Below are 23857 nucleotides of genomic sequence, written 5' to 3' on the forward strand. Positions count from 1 at the left end.
AATAAAAGACTGTGTGAGTGTGGTCACTAGCAGTAGCGCAAGTTTCTGAGAGTGCAAGTCTGACAGTGCAAGTGCAAGTCGTCTGCAGCCAGAACCCTTCTCCATTATATTATAATATAATTGTACTGCTGACTCTTCACTGAGACAGTCATTTTTGTTACCCAAAAAAGATACAAGAAGAGCTTCCTGTGCCTGTTTTCTAAAAGATGCAATCCCAAAAAAGGTGACCTGGCATTAATCCCTATTATCGGTTTATACTCATTTATTGGTTCATGTGCATGTAACAACTCCAACAGTGTTGGAATTAACTTCAAAAGATTGAATGTCCCTCGAGTGCTTTTGGGCAAATGGTACAGTTGAGGCATGAGGATCTAAGACAATGGTCGAATATTCAGAGGTTAAAGTTATGGACAGTGACCATGTCTCCATCCCCAACAATGTTGCGACAATGTGCCTCTGAAGGGAAGTCAGTGTATTTCTCTCATCAGTATGTGGATATGCAATGTGGAAAGCACAAAGTGTGGTAGTGCACTGGCAACTTGTCTATTCCATCGTAGCGTACCAACACAAGATGTTGAAGAGCCTGATCACATAAGTGCATTGGCCATTCTTTGCCCGTCGAGTCATCCATCAGTTGTATGGTAGAGAAAGGGATGTGGTTTGTCCGTTGGTAGAAGCAGGGGTTCCCGCCTACATGAAAAAACATAAAGCATAAAAACCAATAACCACGCTTTTCAAAATTCGTCATACAATAACTCTCGGGCTCAGACCCGATGTAGCTACATACAGTACAGAAACTGCTAAAAACAATTAGAAGGCTAATTTATGAAGGGTCACAGATATCACCTGCATTTAATTTATCTTGTATAAACTAGATAAATCTTGCCTGTTTTCATAAGAGACTATTGTTTTAATTTTTTAACAGCAATGGGTCTGAAAAACGGTACAGATCGAATAAAATATTACAAGCAAAAAAGAGTAGCAAAGACTACACAGATATTGTTACAGTTCAATTATTGATTTTTACTATACACACTCCAGCCGTGTGGTTCTTTAAGTATGGGTATGGTTTTTTTGTACATCCTCCAGAGACATTCCTTCCGTGCTGTTCTCAGCGGTCTCCAGGAGAAATGTTCATGTCGTGTGTAGTCTTTGACAGCTCCAGGTGACTGGAGGTGTTTTTATGAATACGGACTCCCACTTTGTAGGACCCCCCCCCCCCCTGGCAGGGCCTCTCAAACAGACACTGAAGCCTCCCCAACACACAAGTTTCCTTCACACAGCAACACAGCAACCTATCATGCTTAGACCCTGGACAGATATGAGAACATCTGAAACTTATTGAACAAGGTTGCTTTTTAGATATAAAAAATAATAAGAAACATTGAACTGCATAACACATTAAGTAGGAGGGTCAGGCAGTGAATAAAAGTGGAGTATATACAAAAAAAAAGATTTAACTACTGTCGGACAGTATCGTCCTTACATGGACCTGCATAAGTGAAAATGTAAAATTGTGTAACAGTTGCAACAAAAGAAATTTATGCATATGTATGTGCTAATAGTGTCAATAACCTGCAAGTCGGTTTTTTTAAATTTCCAGTTAGGGATTTCAGGTGTGCTTAAAACACAAAATTTGACTGTTTGTATTTGCTCACAGCAAATAAAGATTCCAATTCTTGTTACTAAGTATCTGAATATACATTTTGTGGTATATACAAGCATAGATAACCGTATTGCTGAGTAATTACACCATGTCTTATCGCCGCCGTCTTCTCTGTCTAAAGGAAAAATCAAGTAACTGTTATTTACCGCTTATTGGCAACACAGTTACAACTCCTTTTCCCAATGAGAAACCTTGTTACACGCCCCTACCTTTGGCCACCCATTGCTCCAGGCTCAGCTACCCCGTTTCGACGGACTAGACTCTCTTAGACACACCCTGAGTGAGCTGGCATCAGTCCTGTCATTGTTTCACAGGACAAGAATGTCTTCCTAACGATTGAGGTGGTCTGTTGTTGGATGTATAATGAACATAGCAGAACGTCATTTACTCCTGACATCTGATCCACTGCAAGACGCATTGGATACATTTGTTTTTTGAATGGGAATGCACACCCCCGATCTACCTAACATGTGTCTGTTTTTCGGGCGAAATCCTATCGTGTTACAGCTTCACCAACAGCAGCAGTGAAGTACACTCAAAAAAATGATTTTCGTGTGTTTGCTCAGTTTAGGTTCTAACCAAAAATAAGCTAAAACAACATAAACCTTTAGTGTGTTTATTCAGTTGGAATTTGCACTCAATTTTATTAGTTTCACTGAAAATTTTCCATTTGTAAAATGTTAACTGAAACCACTTGGAAGTTACAGTTGGGCCTACTCACTGAAATCATGTTTATGGTTGCATTGACGTAAAGCTGGGCAGTGGATTTCTAGTTTCCCCAGCATACTTGCTGGTAGGGTTAGACCAGGAGAATAAATTGAGAAATTAAGTGCTGTTTAATGTGTTTTTTGCTAAAGGGAAAGACATATTAAAGTTTGTTGTTTAGTTCGTTTTTTTTTGCATTTACAAAGAGTTTATATTAATGATTATTTTTGAGGTTACCATTATGGTGAAGTATAGACTTTGTGGTTACGGCTATAGGCCACATGAACTGTAACTATACTAATGTCCCATGAGAACATTTTTACATGATCATTTACTTGCATATGTCGAAAGTGTTAATGCTGGCTGTTATCACTCTCATATGACGATAAAGATGATAATCTAAAGAAAACATTAAAATAAATCAGATTGAGGAAACACCTGATGTCCACAGTCCTATATTGTCAGCATTTTCTACCTTACACAAGCAAACGATCACATAGAAACTTTACATGTGTGTATGACACCTACTGACGAACCTAAGCTCAAAGCTCTACTCTTCACCACAGATGGTAACCAAAAAAAAAAAAATAAAAAAACATTCATTATGTTGTCTGAACTCTTTGAAATGTTCAGAAATAAATAGAACATTAAAAACTGACTTCTACAAATTCTCTAACCAGGCCTTTCATTTTCAATACAAATGCCATAAAACATGCTGAACAGCAAACATGCACTGCCTTTGTATCAACAGAGTGATTATTTCAGGGAACATTCACAGAATATGTCCATGAACTTGTTGTGATTCATTAAAATTACATGATTTTACCCTCAGTACATGTTTAACCTGAATTTTACGTTCAAATAAATCGTTTAAATCCGGAATGTGTGTCAATTTATTTACGTTTAGACCAACACGCTATTTTTTTGAGTGTATAAGTTTTTTAATGAATCCAACCTTCCTAATAATGTGCTAATAGCAAGTTCCACATAAATGCAGCTAAAGTAAATAGTACTTCAGAGAGTAGCTCGGAAGAGGGGGAGGGGTCAGCTGAGCTCATTTGCATTTAAAGGAAAATGTACAAACTTTTGCTCAGAAAGACTATGTTTTGACAGGGTAAAAAGGTGTTGTTTTAACACTACCATTGAGAATTTTAATCAAACTATGTTACAGACTTTTCATTAATACCCTAAAGAATCATATCAACTTGTGGAAATTGGGGATCCGATGACCCCTTTAATAATCTCTAAACTACGACATAAGCTTTCAATGTCAAATGCAGAAAAGTACATTCATCCTTTGTGACCCTGGCTAGTTTATTGTAACGCCTTACTTGGTGGTTGCCCTGCAGGCTTAATAAACAAACTAAAATGCAGCAGCTAGAGTTCATAATAGAACCAGGAAGTACCATATTAGCCCAGTTCTTTCAACACTGCATTGGCTTCCTATTAAACATTTGTGATGTGATCGTAGAAGGAAGGAAGAAGCCAGAGTCAGCTTGGCTGAGGCTCATGGATTTTATTGGCAAGTTCACAGGGTTCAAGCAAACTCGGGCTCTCTGCGCTTCAAACAAAATCCAAAAGTTAATATCCACAGCCTTACGGCAGCTCTCCAAAGCTTATAATAGCACAGCTACAAGTCCTCAGTCCATTTCCAATCTCAGTCGCTTCTGTTTCCCAATGGCTTATGCTGCTGCTCAGTGAGTAACATTGTAGTCCTTCATTACACGGTATTCTCAAATTCTGGCAACTGACATCCTAGAATGTCAAATCAACTGCGGCGGTAGATTCTTGTCCTATTTAGCACCCAACTCTGGAACAGTCTTCCTAGTCATTATTCGGGAGACAGGCACACTCTGTCAGTTTTAATCTAGGTGTAAAGACGCCATCTTTTCAACAGGCTACACATAATCAGCTTCACATTTCTGTAATTAAAATTTTTCCAAAGATTGTTTAGCTGCATAAATTAGGTCAACTGTTACACTCCCCATGACATCCAATGTAACGTGTTACTTGAGTAGCGTTGAGTAGAATGGGCAATTACCGCTAATATTAGTTTGTCTGTCTCATACATATCCTGATGCTAAATACTATAGTCACCTGACTCTGATATTTGGCAGAAAGGCCTGTGTATGAGCGAATCAACATGGGACAGTTCTACATCTCTACAACATCTGGACAAACCCTAAAACGTATGCAAGTATCCTTTATGTGGGCATCAGTTTCAGCCTTCAACACCATCAACTTCAATATATCAGTCAGGTATGTACCGGATTACCATCCATTTTGCTTCTAACGCTTTTTAACATTTTTGGGGGCTTTTTGCGCAGATTTTTTTCAGAAGTGCGCCGATAGTGCACAGACTAAACAGGACTCATGGACGATTTCGAAATATGTGGAGCAGACGTGAAGATTGCAATCTTTCAATGTAATCATAAGGACAATTAATCATGGAGGAACAACAGCCAGAGAGTAACTTCTTAATGATATACAATTTTAGATTTATTGCTTTGGCTTCATATGAAATATGATACACAATTCAAATTGCGGTGACCTACGTCTTCTTTTACCCAGACATGTCTTCTTTTTGGACCCCCCCCAAAAAAATGTGTCTGGTCAGGATTTCTAAATCGCCCAAAATGTCCCAGAATTGCTTCTTTTGCTTCTACATTCTTATCCTCGTCCCTGCTGATTTCTGACATTCCACCTGCTCCCGTGTTTTTTTGTGTCCAGTTTCCAGCCGCCAACAGGGCATATAAATTTTCGTGCATCATGAGCCGCTATAGTAAAGGAAAAAAAGCACCGGCCCAGATTTGTGCCTACACCAGCTGTCTGAAATCCGGTGCTGACCAGCTGGCCCCCACTTCACACAGATTCGTCAACAGATCACTGGAGCTGTGGTGACGTCCCGTCATGCTTCAAACACTCCACCATCGTCCCTATCCCAAATAAATACCACAGTACAGGACCCCTAAATGACTACAGGCCTGGGCTCTAACGTCTGTGGTCATGAAGTCAGTAATTGAAAAAATGGTGCTGGACAACCTGACGGACTTACTGGGACCCCTTACTGGATCTCTGCAGTTTGCCTGACAGCGCAAACAGGTCCTGTGGACGATTGCAGTAAAGCATTGGACTGCATTCTGTTCTGCAACACCTAGACAGGACCAGGGACTTATGTGAGAATCCTGTTTGTGCGAATTCAGCTCGGCCTTTCAACACGATAATCCCAAACCTCCTCCTCACCAAACTAACTCCAGCTCTCTCTGTGCCCACCTACGTCTGTCAAGTGGGATCAAGAACAGCTTCCTGACAGACAGGCAGCAGCTATGTGAAGGCTGGGGGAAAATTACACATCCAAGCACCCGTCCGATACAATCAGGCACTGGGAGCTCCCCAGGGCTGTCGTTCTTACCTCCCCACTGCTCTTCTCCCAGTGTACACTAATATGATTGCACATCTAGGACCCCTCGGTTCAAGCTCCTGAAAGTTTGCAGACGACACAACACTCATCGGCCTCATTCAGGTCATGGGTGACGAGTCTGCTTTCAGACAGGAGGTTAAAGAGCTGGCTGTGTGGTGTACTCTCAACAACCTGCCGACTTAACACGCTCTCCAAACAGTGGAGGTGATCGTGGACTTCAGGAGTTGAAACCCCCCCTGCTCTCCCTGCCCGACTGACAACACCCTCCATGAACCACGCGACTGTGACTGCAGTTGGAGTCATTAGACAGGTTCCTGGGCACCACCCATCTTCTCAGGACCTGAGTGGCGAACATTCACATGACTCCCCTTGTGAAAAAAAAGGGCCCCAAGCAGAGGTTAACCCCCCCCCCAGCAGAGGTTGTACTTCCTTCGCCAGCTGAGGAAGCTCAGCTTAACCTGCCACAGGAAGCTGCTGAGACAGACAGTTATACTCAGCCAATCATTGGAATCCGTCCTCTGCACTTCAGTAACTGCTGGTTCAGCTCAGCAGCACCGTTGCGCTACCAATCGAGAGCCTACTGCGGGTAGACTACATGCAGATGGGTAGGTGCACGGACGGGACCAGTGAGGAGGACATCATCGGTTACAACCTTCCCGTTCTATTCGAGAACTGTACTTTATTCCAGACACACGGCTATCTTTGTGGTGCCGTGAGCACCAAGGGCTACACGCGCAAAACATCATTCTGGATCGCTCATATTCTCAGCATTCCAGCGACACACTCTATCTGTTGAAATCGTGGTGCATTTCTGTCGCACCGCTAACAGAGCTCTGAGCACCAGAACGGGCCAGAATGCACAAGGAGAACAGTTTCTATCCCAGTCATTGACTGAAATCCATCTAATGAAACACTTGAACAATAAACTGCGTGGAAAACACATGACAAACATTTATATTACACGAACACATTTAATATTATCTACCACCCATACTTAGTGTACACGTAAATTAATTATTTTTGTTGCACACTAATATACCTCTGTACATACATAAGCTGCTCGTAATACCTGCCCATACAATTGTCAATTTGTATATTGTCATTCCTTACCTACTGATTTGTATTTTTTTGTATTTTTTCTATTCTTTTATTGTAGTGTATGTTTTTTGTTTTTTTTCTCTTTCCTGCATGCGGAGCAGAGCTTCTGCTTCTGTCACCCCGGAAAAACAAATTCCTCGTATGTGTAAACTACCTGGACAATAAAGCATTTCTGATTCTGATTCTGATTCTGGTTTAGCTCCTGTTTGTGTTGGACAGCAAGAAAGCAGGTCCACTGGGTATGGTTACAACGCCAACAAATCACCCAGTCACAACCCAGTTACAATTAATCTCCAGGTAACGGCTCAGCAATCTCAGGAATGCAGTCTTTAAAAACATGCTGGCATACACACGCTTCAATGCACACATGCATGCACTATGATACAACGCCAACACATGCAAACTGCTAGAAGGAAAAGCAACGCACTTCAACACATGGCTGTTCAGACTGATGCAAAACAAATATTTCATAGTTGCGTATATATTTTTTTTACCCTATAAAGCCTGACACATAAAATAATAGTCAGATTTTTAGTTAATTTTATTTAATTTTATTATTTATCGAAAATATATATAAAAATAATATATCATACAAAGAAAACATACAAATACATAAAACTAAAATATATTGAGTATCATAATTGATACAATGACAACTGACAAGTACTTTACGGTAAATCACTGCTTGTTTGCGCATCCCAATATTTTAAAAATTCTTACATTGGAACATAACGTCCACACTAGAGACTTACTAACAACTAGCTAGTTTATCATTTGTGCACAGATGTGTGAAATGCTGTAAATTTATGCATAGTAATCATTAATTTAATAATTAGTTGCAATACATATTTTTTATAATTAAATAACATTCAGAATCTGTAATGAAATGAATAGCAGTATATTAATACTGATACAAGAAAAAAACATAATAAATTATATTAATTTTTATAAGATATTCAGCTTAGTTTTAATGGTGCAAAGAAAAATATTTAGTAGTGCGTAAGTCATAACATTGTGTCCATTCATGTCGCAACTAGGCTAAGTTGTAGCTTTCGCACAGCTTGTGCAACTGGCCCCTGGAAACAATGCAGAACACCCTATAACTACCAGCAAGTAAGCACCCACTCAGCATAGCCCAGAGGAAAATCCCCTATACTTCGGGAGAATGTAGAAAGGCAGAGCATGTCATGTTTATGACCATTGATTGCTTGGGAGTTTGACCTTTATAAAGATCACTAACTAAATGTAACCAGTCGGGGAGAGAAACTGCCTAACATTGAGTCTTTTGTATTTTTGTCCCCCTCCTCTACTGCAGTAATGGGTCCTCAATGTTAATATAAGGACAAGTTAATCATGTGCGGAACAACAGCCAGAGAGTAACTTCTTAATGATATACAAGTTAGATTTATTGCTTTGGCTTCAGATGAAAATATGATACACAATTCAAAATTGCGGTGACCAATACGTCTTCTTTTTCCCAGACATGTCTTCTTTTTGGACCCCCCCCAAAAAATGTGTCTGGTCAGGATTTCTAAATCGCCCAAAATGTCCAGGATTCGCTTTTGCTTTTCTACATTATTAATCACTGCTCCGCTGAATTTCTGACCATACAACCTGCTCCCGTGTCTTTTGTGTCCCAGTTCCAGCCCGCTCAAGCATGGCATATAATTTTCGTGCATCAGGGAGCCGCTATAGTAAAGGAAAAAAAGCACCAGGCCCAGATTGTGCTACACCAGCTGTCTGAAATCCTGTGCTGACCAGCTGGCCCCATCTTCACACAGATCTTCAACAGATCACTGGAGCTGTTGTGAAGTCCCTTCATGCTCCCAAAACCACCCTTCCACCACCAGCCCTGACGGATCCCAAAGAAATCCAAAATTACAGGACTAAATGACTACAGGCGGCCTGTGGCTCTAACGGTATCTGTGGTCATGAAGTCATTTGAAAAACTGGTGCTGGCCCACCTGAAGGACATCACTGGACCCTTACTGGATCCTCTTCAGTTTGCCTACAGAGCAAACAGGTCTGTGGACGATACAGTAAACATTGGACTGCACTATGTTCTGCAACATCTAGACAGACCAGGGGACTTATGTGAGGATCCTGTTTGTGGACCTTCAGCTCGGCCTTTAACACGATTCATTAAACATTTTGACATTTATTTTCATTTATTTACTCACTCTTTCATTCATTCATTAAACGTTGTTTTTTGTTCTGTCGCTGTCGCTGTCATTCTATTGCACTGTGGAGCTTCTGTCACGAAAACAAATTCCTCGTATGTGTGAACATACCTGGCAATAAAGCTCATTCTGATTCTGATTCTATCAATATGTATATAATCTCTTTTGAATGAGCGCTCGCTGTTCACTTTCACTTTTGATTTTGCGATCACACGTGCTCTGTGTAAAGGAAGAGTCAAATAAGGTTGTCAGTGAGCTCAGGATCTGTTGAGCAGCAAATCTTCCAGCTTGATCTTGTCAGCCATATCTCCTCTCAACCTGTGATCAGTGAAATGTGACTTCTGCAGCTCGTGTTGGATGAAGGGAAGTCCGTGTTTTTTTTTTTTCCATGGAATTGGGCTGCCTTTAAAACTGTTGAATGGGGTTGATTTCCTTCCGAGGGTTAAAGGTTTGGTGATTTTGTGAAGGATGGCCACTGGTAGGAAGCCCCCCTTTTTAGCTGTATTTTTTATCAATATGCACAACAGTCACTGTAAAATATGTAATGTTTATTTCCAAATATGAAATGAATGGAAATAACATATTTTGAGTTTTTGATATTGGGGTATGGTCATTGTACTACTTTGGGCACTACTTTAACCATAATAATCAACCCAATTTTAAAAACAAAAAGCTAAATGCTGATGCTAAATGTCAGTACCATCTATGTTTGTGTTTGAATGTGCTATAAGATAGTACCTTACAGGAACTAGTAAGGTTGCTAAAATTCACATCCAACACCAGCACAATCAAGCTCCTGAAATATTCTGATGATACCATAGTCATTGGCCTTGGATGGTGATGAATCTGCTTACAGAGGAGGGGTTGAACAGCTGGCTCTTTGGTGCAGTCAACCTGGAGATGAACATGATCAAAACAGTGGAGATGATAGTAAACTTCAGGATAATAAAAAATACAGAAAAAAACAGTAATCTTGCAAAATGTTATTACAATATAACAATTTATTTCTGTGATGCAAAGCTGAAATTCCATCAGCCATTATGCCAGTATAAAGTGTCACATGATCCATCAGAAATCATTCTAATATGCTGATTTATTATTAGAATTATCAATGTTGGCAACAGTTGTTCTGCCAGATATTTTTTTGGAAACTGCAATACTTTTTTTCAGGATTCTTTGATGAATAAAAAGAAAAAAAAAAAAAAAAAAAAAAAAAAAAAAAAAAACAAAACAAAAAAAAAACAAGAACAAAACAGCATTTATTCAGATTATTAATCTTTTCAAACAAATATAAATCTTTGCTATCACTTCTTATCAATTTAACACATCCTTGCTGGATAAACCTTTTCATTTCTTAAAAAAAGAAAGAATAAAAATTTACTGACCCCAAAACCTTTGAACTGTAGTGTATATTGTTAGAAAACATTTCAATTTTATATAAATGTTCTTCTTTTTAACGTTTTATTCATCAAAGAATCCTGAAAAAAAGTATCTCACAGGTTCCAGAGAAATTTAAGCAGCACAACAGTTTCTAGCACTGATAATAAATCAGCATATTAGAATAATTTCTGAACGCATATGATTTCTGAAGATCATGTGACACTGAAGACTGATGCTGAAAATACAGTTGTGCATCACAGGAATAAATTTTATTATTTTACATCACAATATTATTTTTTTCCTGTATTTTTGATCAAATAAATACAGCTTTAATGAAATTCCTTTAAAAAAAACATTAAAAATCATTCTGATCCCAAACTTTTGACAGGTAGTGTATATCAAGCATTCTTGACACTTTGCCTTAGCAGTTTAAGCTTTTTGTAAAAAATTTACAGTACAGACCAAAAGTTTGGAAACATTACTATTTTTAATGGTTTTTGAAAGAAGTTTTCTTCTGCTCATCAAGCCTGCATTTATTTGATCAAAAATACAGAAAAAAACAGTAATATTGTGAAATATTATTACAACTTAAAATAATAGTTTTCTATTTGAATATACTTAAAAAAAAAAATATTCCTGTGATGCAAAGCTGAATTTTCAGCATCATTACTCCATCCTTCAGTGTCACATGTAACATCCAGTCTATCACATGATCATTTAGAAATCATTCTAATATTCTGATTTATTATGTGTAACGTTTGATCGGGCTCCCGTCCACCAGAGGGAGCCTTCACCTGAATTCTGAACTCTGCCACTTCCTGTTCCTGCCACATCAGTTCCTGTCTTGTCATTTCCTGTCACCCTGTATTTAAGCCATGTGTTTGCTATGCCACATTGCGAAGTATTGCCAGTTCCCTGCCTTACTAAGCGTTTTTCATGTCTCCTTTGCTGTTTATTGTTATGACCATTGCTTTTGCCTTTTTGACTCACGTTTTTGGATTACTGTTTTGGATTTGTTTGCCATTGGACTGTTTTGCCTGTATCTTGACCAAAGCCTGTGACCTGACTACGAGTTGTGATTACCATTTGGATTTTTTCAGCAGACCATTTAATAAAGACCCGCTTATGGAATCTACACGGCCTAAGTCCTCCTTACATTATGAGTGTTGGAAACAGTTCTGCTGTCTAATATATTTGATGAATAAAAGGTTAAAAAACTGCATTTATTCAAAAAAAAAAAAAAAAAAATCGAATAATATATATTCTAATAATATATTTTCTTTACTATCACTTTTTTATCAATTTAACACATTCTTGCTAAATAAAAGTACTGATTTTATTTAAAAAAAAAGAAAGAAAAAAAAATCACTGACCCCAAATTACTGACCAGTAGAGTATATTATTACAAAATATTTATATTTTAAAAACATAGCTTCTTTTTATTTATTTTTTTTACTTTTTATTAATCAAAGTATCCTTAAAAAGTATCACATGTTCTGAAAAAATATTAAGCAGCAGAACTGTTTCCAACTTTGATAATGAATCATCATATTACAATGATTTCTAAAGGATCATGTGATAATGATCCTAAAAATTCAGCTTTGCATCACAGAAATAAATGATAATTTAAAGTATAATAAATGTAAAAACAATTATTTTAAATTGTAATAATATATCACAATATTAAAAAAAAATTTCTGCATTTTTGATCAAATAAATGCAGGCTTGATGAGCAGAAGAAACCTTTTTCAAAAACATTAAAAATAGTAATGTTTCCAAACTTTTGGTCTGTACTGTATATACATCTTAATGTATATTCATCAATTGGTTTTTGTTGTTTTCATCACAAGACATCATCAATCTGGCACAGGAAATTGTGCTGTATATACATATCCATTAAATTGTTCAGTTTGATTTCTTTTCAAAGATATTTAGACTCTTTGTAATTAGACTAAACATTGACAACAAACTTCTCTTCATATGCCATCTCACTGTGTGTGTCTGTAGGTTGTCTGGCTGTATGGTGACAGAGGGAAGGCTGTGGTTATTAGTCTTCAGCTCTGAGTTCAAACCCCTCACACCTGAGAGAGCTGGATCTGAGCTACAATCACCCAGGACAATCAGGAGTCCAGCTGCTCAACCACAAACTGGAAGATCCAAACTGCTCACTGCAGATACTCAAGTATGTTTGGAAATATGAAACATTGATCTGTGTGTAAATGATACATATCACCTTTAATGTGTGTTTATGTGTTAACAGTTTGGATAATGGAGGAGAGTTCATGATGACAGCAGGACTACGAAAGTGTAGGTCTATAAACACACACACACAAAGACATGCACTTGTATTCACTGGAGGCTTTCGCACATACAGACCTTTCCAGAAATTACCAATAAATTACTATTCAGAGATCATGTGTGAATAGAACAGAGAAATACCAGTAACTCAGTAAATTAGAAATTGTTACCATATTTATGCTGTATGTGAAGAAAGCATAAGATCACCCTTATGAGCATGTACAAGGTCTGCTTAAATAAGTCTACTTTTGACCACTAAAAACATTTTGACAGATAATTGGTTTAAACATTGTTTTTATGTTTGTTTGTTTTTTTAATAATTATGTTTTAAAATGTGACAGCTGCATAAAAAATGATGGTAATGATGGTAAATTTGACCTCCCTATACAGCAAAATCCCCAGAGTTAAGGCCTTTCCACACTGAGTGCGATGCGAAAAAGCGAGGCGAGTCGCCAACAAACGGTGCTTTCACACCGAGCGCAAAATGATTGTTCTCCTTCTGCTAATATACGCCTGCATGCTTACAAAGAATAGGCTACATTCTAAAATATAATTAGAAGTACAATTAGCATTAAACTACACTTGAAAATGTATTTGCTCACCCACTTTAAACCATCATAATGTGCTTGTAATAACTTCCAATTGTGATCTATAGTTGATTTTGATTAATTAGCAAACATATGCACTCTTTGTATGTTAAATGATGCTAAACTGCTAATATTTGTCATAAACATCCTTTATTGCTATAAAAATACCATGTGTTGCATACAAAACACATACAGAAAATATATTGTCATAATCATATGTCTATTTGCTTTCACATTTCATGTGTAGAAAAGGAGTGAACGCACTCTGGCTCATAACACTCGCGCACGTGGAAGAAAACGGACCCCAGATAGCAGCATATTGTCAGCCCAGATCTGGCCCACATCTGGCAGAGCAGGTCATTTGTAACTCTAAGGAGAGCAGTCTGAGTACTATGATACGGTCTAAATCCTGACTGGAAATCCTCACAGATGCCATTTTTCTCTAAGAAGGATGTAATGAATGTAATGTAATGTTTGTTTTATTTGAAGTCACCATAATGGTGAATGGTGTTTCCATTAGCCGGGCTCGTAATTCTTATTACAGCTACATTATTTATACTTGCTGCTGTAATGGTGGTTTTATCAAACACTTTTGCAATAGCAAATAAAAACAAAATGATGCTTTGTCTTTATCAGTGATTGATTGTGTTGCGCTAGTAATGTAGTTGCTGTATAAAACTGCTGTGTAAGATCATGCGCGACACGACAAATCCCTGACAGAAAAATGCTGCTGCGTTCTATTTATGACGTATTGACACAAATTTCAAATCATTTTCAGCAGTCACTTTCTCGCGTCCAATGTAGACATACTTTAGCTGTGCACAGTGTTACTCACCTATCGAGAACAATCAAAGCAACCTCGGTGTCCAATTGCAGGCCTTCCGCTCCTTGAGTTCTCTCCAGTGCTGGAAAGCTGATCCGATATTAACAATAGTCCTACTTCTTGCTTTATCGTAAGCCTTCTTTTGTTCCTCTTTATTATTTCCCATACCCCGGAAATAAACATTTCCTAGAATTAATAAACAATTAACACTGAGTGTTTGCTGGGTGAAAATGTTTGTTGATTGCAATATTAATTCCATTAGCTGATCCAAATATTTATAATTAATTATAACAAGTTATGATTAATTATTAATATTTGCCTTTTGAGCTAATTTGCTACAATGACGAGAAAAAAAGATGCATTGAAAAATTTATCCAGTTTTGTATAGACAAAGCCTTAGCCTTGTTGGAACAAAGGACTGTTATGGGGTTATTTCTCTGCCACAATTCTGAGCGTGAAAGATCATATTTTGAGCATGCAAAAGTGCATTTTGAGCACGCACGAAATGAATTTTGTGGGGAAAATGTTAGCTTCACAGAGAAGAAAGTACTCTGAGTACACGAAAAAAATATTTTGCATTTAAAATTATTTTATGAATGTGTGCAGACCTCTTTTGCGTGTGCAACATTTCACAAGCTTGCTCCCCTGATGCCCGCCTTCTGTGCTCTCTACATGCAGACTGCTTGCTTTACCAGTTATCTTAATAACTACTATTAATCTTGAATTTAATCATTATTAACTGAAATATAAATGTTCATGAAGGCTGGCAGTGAAACATTTCTTATATTCAGGTGTGCATAATTATTTAGCAGGTTTTCTTTTACAGATAAAATGAGCCAAAAAAAGAGGTTTAACTCAGACTGAATGTCAAAAATTCAGTGCTTAGTGGGTCAGCAGGGTCAGACAAAAACATCTGGAGAAGAAAAAATGCATATTAACTGAAGAATTAGGTGTGAAATCACCAAGAACCATTTAGCCTCCAGCGCCACCATTTTCCAGAACTGCAACCTAGTCTCCAGAAGTACAAAGTGTCAGGATCTGAGACAAAGGTTAAGTTAAGAATCCTAAAAAATGACCTCTACTTAATAAGAATCACATACTGAAGTGTAGTAAAATACTTGAAGACTGATTTTAAAAAAAATATATATATATATATATTTGCTTTATAGACATATAAGTTGATAGTGGCTCTTGAAGGACCAGCACCACATCCTCTTTTACCACTGTTTGAATGTTGTAACTGGTTGTCAAAGTAGCCAATCAGAATTGTGGCAGATTGTACTGCTGGGTTGTGTTGAGCAAGCGAGCTGTCTGCATGTAGAGAGCACAGAGGGTGGGCATCAGGGGAGCAAGCTAGTGAAACATTGCATGTGCAAAAGAGAAGGTCTGCACACATCCAAAAACTCATTTAAAAGCAAAATTGATTTTTGTGTGCTCAAAGTAGTTTCTTCTTTGCAAGACGAACATTTTCTCCACAAAACTCAGTTCGCGCATGCTCAAAATGCACTTTTGTGCACTCAAAATATAATCTTTCATGCTCAGAATTGTGGCAAAGAAATAACCCATAGACTGTGGCCCTCCAGGAGCTAAGTTGGACATCTCTGTGCAAGATGGACATATCTATCTGTTGCAAGTCTTACTGCTTTTCCAGTGTCTTAAGGTGTGGTCAAATTGTTCAGCATATTTTTGAGAAATTTTGAGTAATGCGACTGCACCTTTACACATGAATGCCACATTTTTAAAAAGTGCACACAGAGACCTTGCCTTTTCCATCTATCAACTAAGTCTCTGGATGTGGATTATTATTATTATTATTATTGTGAGTAGTCTCATGTTTGTTTTCGTTTTTTTGTTTTTTTTCTGTGAACGACCCCTTACACTGGGTCATTCACACAGAACATTTGTAATTGCTTGTGTGAACAACAGATAATTCTTTACCAGAAAAAAATAATACCAATAATTTATGTGAATTTTCAAGTTTTAATGTGTGAAAGCAGCTTATAATTGATGGTAAAAATGTTTCTCCCTTCTTGTGATCAGATGCCTGTGATCTCACACTGGATCCAAAGACAGCAAACGCTCGTCTCATTTTGTCTGAGGAGAACAGAAAGGCGACACATGTGGAAAACCAGCAGTCGTACCCTGATCATCCAGAGAGATTTGATGAGTGTCATCAAGTTCTGTGTGAAGAGAGTCTAACTGGACGCTGTTACTGGGAGGCTGAATGGCGTGGATATAATGCTGATATAGCAGTGACATATAAAGGAATCAACAGGAAAGGAGGGAGTGACTGTAGGTTTGGGTACAGTGACAAATCCTGGACTCTGTACTGCTCTGATAGCAGATTCACTATCTGGCACAAGATTAAGAATATAGACATACCTGTCCCTTCACCCTTTTCTAATAGAGTAGGAGTGTATCTAGACTGGCCGGCCAGCACTCTGTCCTTCTACAGTGTCTCTGACACAAACACACTCACACACTTATACACATTCAACAACACATTCACTGAACCACTCTATGCTGGTTTTAGGTTGTTAGATTCCTCAGTGTCACTGTGTCAGATTTAAAAACAGAGACATATAACAGACAGAAGTACTTTGACATCACATCTCTTTAACACTAATACACATTTTCTAAGAGATTCCACATCTGTCATTATCTTGGTCATGTCAATATGTGAAAAAGTTTTATGTGAGAATTAAAAGAGAATAAAAAGAGTTTTATTTTAAAAGAATTAAATAGAGAATTAAAAGATAATAAAAAATATTTTTTTAAGAGTGAGATTACATTTTTTTATTGTGAGAATAACAATATACTGCATTAATTTAACTATCAACAAAGTAGATGTGAAATTGTACATGGAAATTTTTAGAAGAATTGTTGAAATATTCACCTTACAATATTTATCAGTTGTATTTAAGATTGTATTTAAGTCATTTTTGGAATTGGACCTGATGAGTTATCAGAACAATCAAGTACTCTGGTTTGGCTGTATAAATACAAAACAACTTCCACCCAATGCTTCCTCTCTTCTAAAGATGTGAAGGAAACACCAGTTTGTCTGTTGGAGAAGTGACAGATTATTTCCTGTGAACCAAAGATGTTGTCAAGAATATAAGTGTTGTGTCATCTGCCGTGGATCTGAAGAATCACACTCCGTCTCGGGGTTTTGTTTCCAGAAGATAGACTTTATTTCAGAGAGAAACGAAGCTGAGAGGTTCTCTGCGAGAAGATCTCCCAAATGCTAGGTGGTATCTCGTTATATACAGTTTTCTTGTTTATACAGGGTGTTTCCAAATATCATATAATTTTCCTTATGCTTACATTTCGATTCCTCCCTAGAGTGAAGGGGCCCCCTAGACTTGTTATGGTAAAGAAAAAGGCCCATTTGTATGTTTTTCCAGATGATTCTCATCTGTATTTTTCAGCAAGGCAGTCACATTCTTTTCACACACAGGTTATATGATTATAATGGAATAATAACTTGTGTGTGTATATATATATATATATATATATATATATATATATATATATATATATATATATATATGGCTAGATTAGAGCTGTAATCGGGCCTTAAAAGTTAGGCCCGACAGGACCCGGCCCGAGCCCGACAAGTACATTTTGACTGACAGCTTTTTAAAAGCCCGAACCCGTTTACAGCCCGACATTATTCAAATGTGCGCACGCACACAGCTCTTTTGCCTTTTGTCAAGAGTCATTTATACATGTTTTAACATAATTTATTCATGACTAACTTAGGCTATAGGCCACTTGGAAGTTGGAACAAAGAAATAAAATAAGTCCTCTGTAACATCGTAACGTCTCAGGACTCTAAATAGGCCTAGGCATAGGCTCATTTAGCCTTTAAATAGGCCAATGCACCAATAAAAACGAGTTTTTCTTAACAAATTAAATTAAGTTAAATTCTAAATCAAGATGGGTATTTGGCAATAACGAAATTACGAAAAAGGCTGCGCAGGATTTGCTTCGCCACTAGCAGCTGAAATTTAATAAAAGAATAATGCCAACATTAGCCTATATACTCTGTCTACATTATGCATTTAAGACTCAATTAATATTTAGTTATAATTTGAAAAACCTTTAATCACCAAGATTAGGCTAGGCCTACATGTTTTTGTGGAGGAAAATTATTGAATCCACTGTAGATGGCTTCAGCGCGTTCCTGCGCTCACTGATGGTGCGTCCAGCAATATAACCCACTGGCTCATTATTCTCATTATAAACATGGTCATAATTTTTCGACACCTCAGACTTTGCTTTAGTTGCTGGTGCAACCAAAATGTAATCGCCACAGGCAAGCCTCCGTTTCACCTACTCCGCATACATTTTCGCGTCTTTCTCGCGCTAATCGAAACCCATCACATGACCGCTCATTTACCTCGAAAAACTGGAGCGCAAGCCCGAGCCCGGCCCGAGCCCGTGTAAAATGATAGAAATTAAGCCCGAACCCGACTGAACCCATCGGGATTATGGAATTCCACTCTGGAGGGAGAAACAGGACCAAAAATCTCCTTCCACACTTGACTAGGAGGGAGTAAAAGATCCAGCCTCCCTTTTAACCCCTTTTTAATAGAAAACAATGTTATGAGCATGAGCGTGCAATTGGTTCAGCACTTGCCTGTGGTTGTCACAGTTATCTATAGAAGGCATAAAAATTCATACAAAACATAACACATTGAATATCACAAGATTACAATTGTTGATCTTCAGCCCAGATACCTTATGCATCGTAGAGGGCCGCCCTTGGGCAGATGTTAGGCTAGCTTTTACACCCAGGGTATGGTTCATCTTTACACCTCTTCTTCGTCCTCATTAGAGTCACTAGAACAATTATCCAAAGTCAAGTCAAGTCATCTTTATTTATATAGCGCTTTAAACAAAAAAGATTGCGTCAAAGCGTGAAGAGTAACGGCCCTAGTACTGAGCCTTGCGGTACTCCATACTGCACTTGTGATTGATATGATACCTCTTCATTCACTGCTACGAATTGATGGTGGTCATATAAGTACGATTTAAACCATGCTAATGCACTTCCATTAATGCCAACAAAGTGTTCTAAGAATAGTGTGGTCAATAGTGTCGAACGCAGCACTAAGATCCAATAGCACTAATAGAGAGATACAACCACGATCAGATGATAAGAGCAGGTCATTTGTAACTCTAAGGAGAGCAGTCTCAGTACTATGATACGGTCTAAATCCTGACTGGAAATTCTCACAGATACCATTTTTCTCTAAGAAGGAATATAATTGTGAGGATACTACCTTTTCTAGTATCTTTGAAAGAAAATGGAGATTCGAGATCGGTCTATAATTAATATAGGTATTTGATTATCATTTGTTCTGTTGAGTTGATACCATTATCACTTTTGTTCAAAGGTTGAAAAGTCAATTGAAGTCAAGTTGCTTTCTATTGGTTGAGTTTGGATTTGCATTATTAGGTGCATTAGGCATAGGATGGTCTTCAGATATGTTGTCAGACTTATTCTCTTTCCTCTCCTTTTCATCTGACAGAAGGAAGATAGCTCCTTGTGGATCTTCTTTTGTGCTCTCGTCAGAATGCACTTCATCATGTGTCTCTGGTTTCTCCTCACTACTTTCTCCTGCATTGTCTGGTTGTCTGTTTTCTTTTCTTTCTGCCTTTCCCATGGGAACTCTAGTACAGTGGTTTATGATACCAGGTCATGCTTCCCTCCACTTGGGCTGCTCCATTTTCTCTGAAATATCCTCAGATATACTTGGTCACCCAGAACAACTGGACATGCAGTCTCTGTTTCCTCTCTGGGCTCTTTTCGTTTTTCCTGTAAATAGATAGCTTTATGTATGGCAGTTAATTTCTTCATATAAGAACAAAGTTTCATTTAAAATTGCTCTAGAGGCGGTCCTTTGTAGGGACCTCTATAATATGGTACAGGCATGGGTCGACCGTAAGCATTTCACGCAGTGTTAAGTGCATGTTCCTGTTAGTTTGCATGCAATAGCTCATTAGTGCAAGAGGTAAAGCATCAATCCAGTTAAATTTAGTACTTTCATATATTTTGTTTATTTTAGCCTTGTTAGTTCTGTTTAATTTTCCTTATCACTTCCCCCCTTGCGCAATGGTCTAAACCATGCGCATCTGCAATAAGAATATTCAAAAGTGAAGTAGGTGCAACAATGTTTCATTCATGTGTACACCAGATCTCCTGTGAGTCTTTTTTTTTACACAATATATTTCTTTCCTTTTTCAGTTTGCTCATTACAGCAGATTACATGTTTAGTAACAATCATGTAAATACAGCAAACATTTTACACCCTATTCTCCCACCCTTCACCCCAGAGCAAAAAAAAAAAAAAAGAAAAAGAAAAACACAAAATAAATTAAATTAAAATTAAGTTAAAATTTTAAAGATACCTAAATCAAGTAAAGAGTGTTTCCCAAGTCTGTAAAGAAGATCATGATAATACACTACTCCCTCAGAGCTTGTTGTAGCAGGATACCAACATTAACATTGTGCCTTAAGAAATTAGTAAAAGGTCTCCAGACGTCTTCAAAAACATTTTGTTTCTTTGTGACAATATACGTGATCTTTTCCATAGACATGCTTGACGCCATTTCTTTGATCCACTTTTCAATTCTCGGCTCATTAATATTTTTCCAATTAAGAGCAATTATTCATTTAGCTTGTAAAACACACATTTCAATGAATCTGACCTCTTTGCTTTGTAAGAGAGGACTTATAGGATAAATACCCAGAATAAAAAGCTTAGGATCCAGTGGTAATTTCTTTGACAGAATTTGGTCAATCAAATAAATTATACATGGCCAAAAAGACTTCACTTTCTCACATTGCCATATACAGTGGTACAGTGTACCTTTTGCCACATTACACTTTATACAGGTATAAGGAATATTATCATTAAACTTGTGCAACATAGCCGTAGTTATATATGTTTGCATCAGCCATTTATATTGTATGAGTTTCAAGCTACTGTTGATTGTTTGTATCTGAGCCTTCTTGCATGCCTCATTCCAATCCTCTAGCGATATTTCATCATTTATATCATCTTTCCATAATCTTAGTTTCATTCAAAGAGAAAACTGAACCTTTATCATAACAGTGACCTATAATTGCTGCCTCTAATGGGGAGATTACAGGTATATCTAATGAATGATTATGAGATGAGGATATAAAGCTTCTAAGTTGCAGATATTTGAAAAAAATGGGTCTTTGGAATGCCATATTTGGTTGATATTTCTGCAAAGGACATAAATACTTCATCCTCATAGTCTTGCTCTTTCCTTAAACCTTTTTCAGCCCATATCTAAAACCCTGCATTACATTTCCCTGGTTTAAAATTAACATTACCCCAAATAGGACTGAAACTTGACCATGAGGGGTTTATGTTCAAATATTTACAAGAATCAAACCAAATATTAGTCATGTTCAATACAATAGGGTTGTCCGTGTTTTTTCTTAGGTATTTGTGATCTGCCGAATACAGGTATAAGTGCAATGGTAACCTTGGTGTAATAGAGCATGATTCCAAATCCATCCAAGCAGGAGGACTTTCAGATGAAAAATAAAACATGATTGTACATAAGTCCTCCTCGATCAAATGGTAGGGTATAATAAAGGTAAACATAGCCTGGGACATTTATTTTGCCAAATAAAGTTAGTACACAATTTCTTAATTCTAGTAAACAAAGATGAGGGAAGGGGTGGGGGAATATTTTGGAATAAAAAGAGAAATTTTGGAATTATATTCATTTTTAGAATATTAGGGTTAGGAACGAATGAGATCCAGAAGCTGAAACATAGTTCAACATCGGTAAATGCACTGCCCTTCTTATACTCCTAATGGCCACCTGTTTTCACTGCTCGAGCAGAGCCCCACAGTCCAGGCCCACAACAACCTCCCAATAAAAAGAAATTTAAAATTAATATACTGTTAAATTCATTATTTATAATATAATAGATGTAAATAGATATATACAGCTCGTCAGCCCTATGGTTGAGTTTCTCTATACAGCTAATTTTTTAGGTGTAGTATGGTTCACTTGGGTTATGGTTAGAAGGTTAGGGTTAGGAAAGAAGAGAATTTCCCAGGTTAGGACCCTGGGGGGTCATTAATTCCACCCTTATTAGCCTATGCGATCTGATCGGCCAAAACTTACAGTAGGTGGCCATCCAAAACGTTGCTTCTACCGCCGCTCATACCGCCGCCTCGGCGTCTGCAAAGTGCATTTGCAGCTTTTGACCGCTGAGTGGCGCTTTAATCACAAGTTTTCAAACAAGCGCATCAAAGCACATTTTCGCAAATAGACTTCAGCTTTGCCTCACCGAAGTGTTATATTTGACTGCAGTCGGGGAAAATGAAAGAAAAAAAAATGTAATATTCACAGATGAAAGTTTAGTCCCTATGAAGATATGTGCGTGTCTTGGAACGATTTCAAGCAGGATAAATGTCAAGCTTATGAGCCTGTGCTTATATTTTCTCTACACCATATTTTACATTAGACACATTTAAATAGTGTGCAGTATTATTTATATAATATGAATTATGTGTTATATTATTAAAAAGAAAATGCGGTTTACTTTGCATCGGAGCATTAAAAGTGGTAGCCTATTGTGAGCTACGCTTGCCTGTTTTATCAATTATTTTCTTTATTTTAGTAAAACGTGAGGCACTGTATAATTTCGCTCCCATTATTTAGGCCTAATTAAAACAAGAAACGAATAAATTAAACCTGCACGATTTAACTAAATCATTAAAACTCTAAAGAATGTATGGATTAATAAAACGTCCTCACTTATCAACAAAGTGCACACGATGTAAAAAAAAAAAAAAAAAAAAAAGAGCTTCATTAATTGACAACTTCAGTGATTTTAAAATGGAGTCTTCTTTACTTGCTTTCATATAATTTAAGTAAAGTAAAAATAAATATATAATAATAAAATAAATAAATTGCAGCCGCATTTAAATGCAGGTTTGTATAATATTCCGTAAAATATCAGTGCAAGATTTGCTCTGCGCATGATGCTGAGTGCACATGCAGCATTTATTCTTATTTGTCTACATATTTTATCTTCATTACAAATCTTGTTTGGTTTTATTTTGGATAATTGCATGTAAAAAAAAATATTTACTTTGTAATGCATATGCAAAATGTGAATTATCATTCATATTCAAGTGTTTGTGCAAAAATTATTAATGCGCATGCATGACAGGGAGGCGCCCTCTCGATCACGTGATTTTTTTCCTAATAATGAAATAACTGAAAATTTGTGCCGTCTCACATACATGAGAAATATATCTACAGAAAGCTTGAAATGTCTTTTAAACGAATCAATTCAAAACGAAACGAAAGCATTATGTGATCTGTGAAGGTTGTAGTTCTCTTTAAAGGCGTGTCCATGTGGAGAGGGTCAGCACTGTGAATTTCATCTTGCAGCCGGCAAGAAAACATGTGTTTATTAATAAATAATTAAAATGTCTCATTTTTCATAATTATTAGGCTACTTCTGCTTGTGCTGTGTGACAAACCTAATGCATGTTCTTGAGCTCGGAATATATTAAGGCTGGATTATAGTTGTAAAATTATTATAAATCTGCGATTAGTAATAATGACAAATGAACGACTATATCTAGAAAAATCTTACGTGGGAAGCAGACCTATTAAATACCCTCT

General features: G+C 37.2%; 1 pseudogene; it reads left to right on the forward strand.

Annotated features, from left to right (window-relative positions):
* Positions 1–16925, forward strand: part of LOC109065629 — a 150301-nt pseudogene extending 133376 nt beyond the window's left edge.
* The last annotated feature ends 6932 nt before the right edge of the window (positions 16926–23857 follow it).

Source organism: Cyprinus carpio, unplaced genomic scaffold, assembly GCF_018340385.1.
Source record: "Cyprinus carpio isolate SPL01 unplaced genomic scaffold, ASM1834038v1 S000006466, whole genome shotgun sequence".
Lineage (NCBI taxonomy): Eukaryota > Metazoa > Chordata > Actinopteri > Cypriniformes > Cyprinidae > Cyprinus > Cyprinus carpio.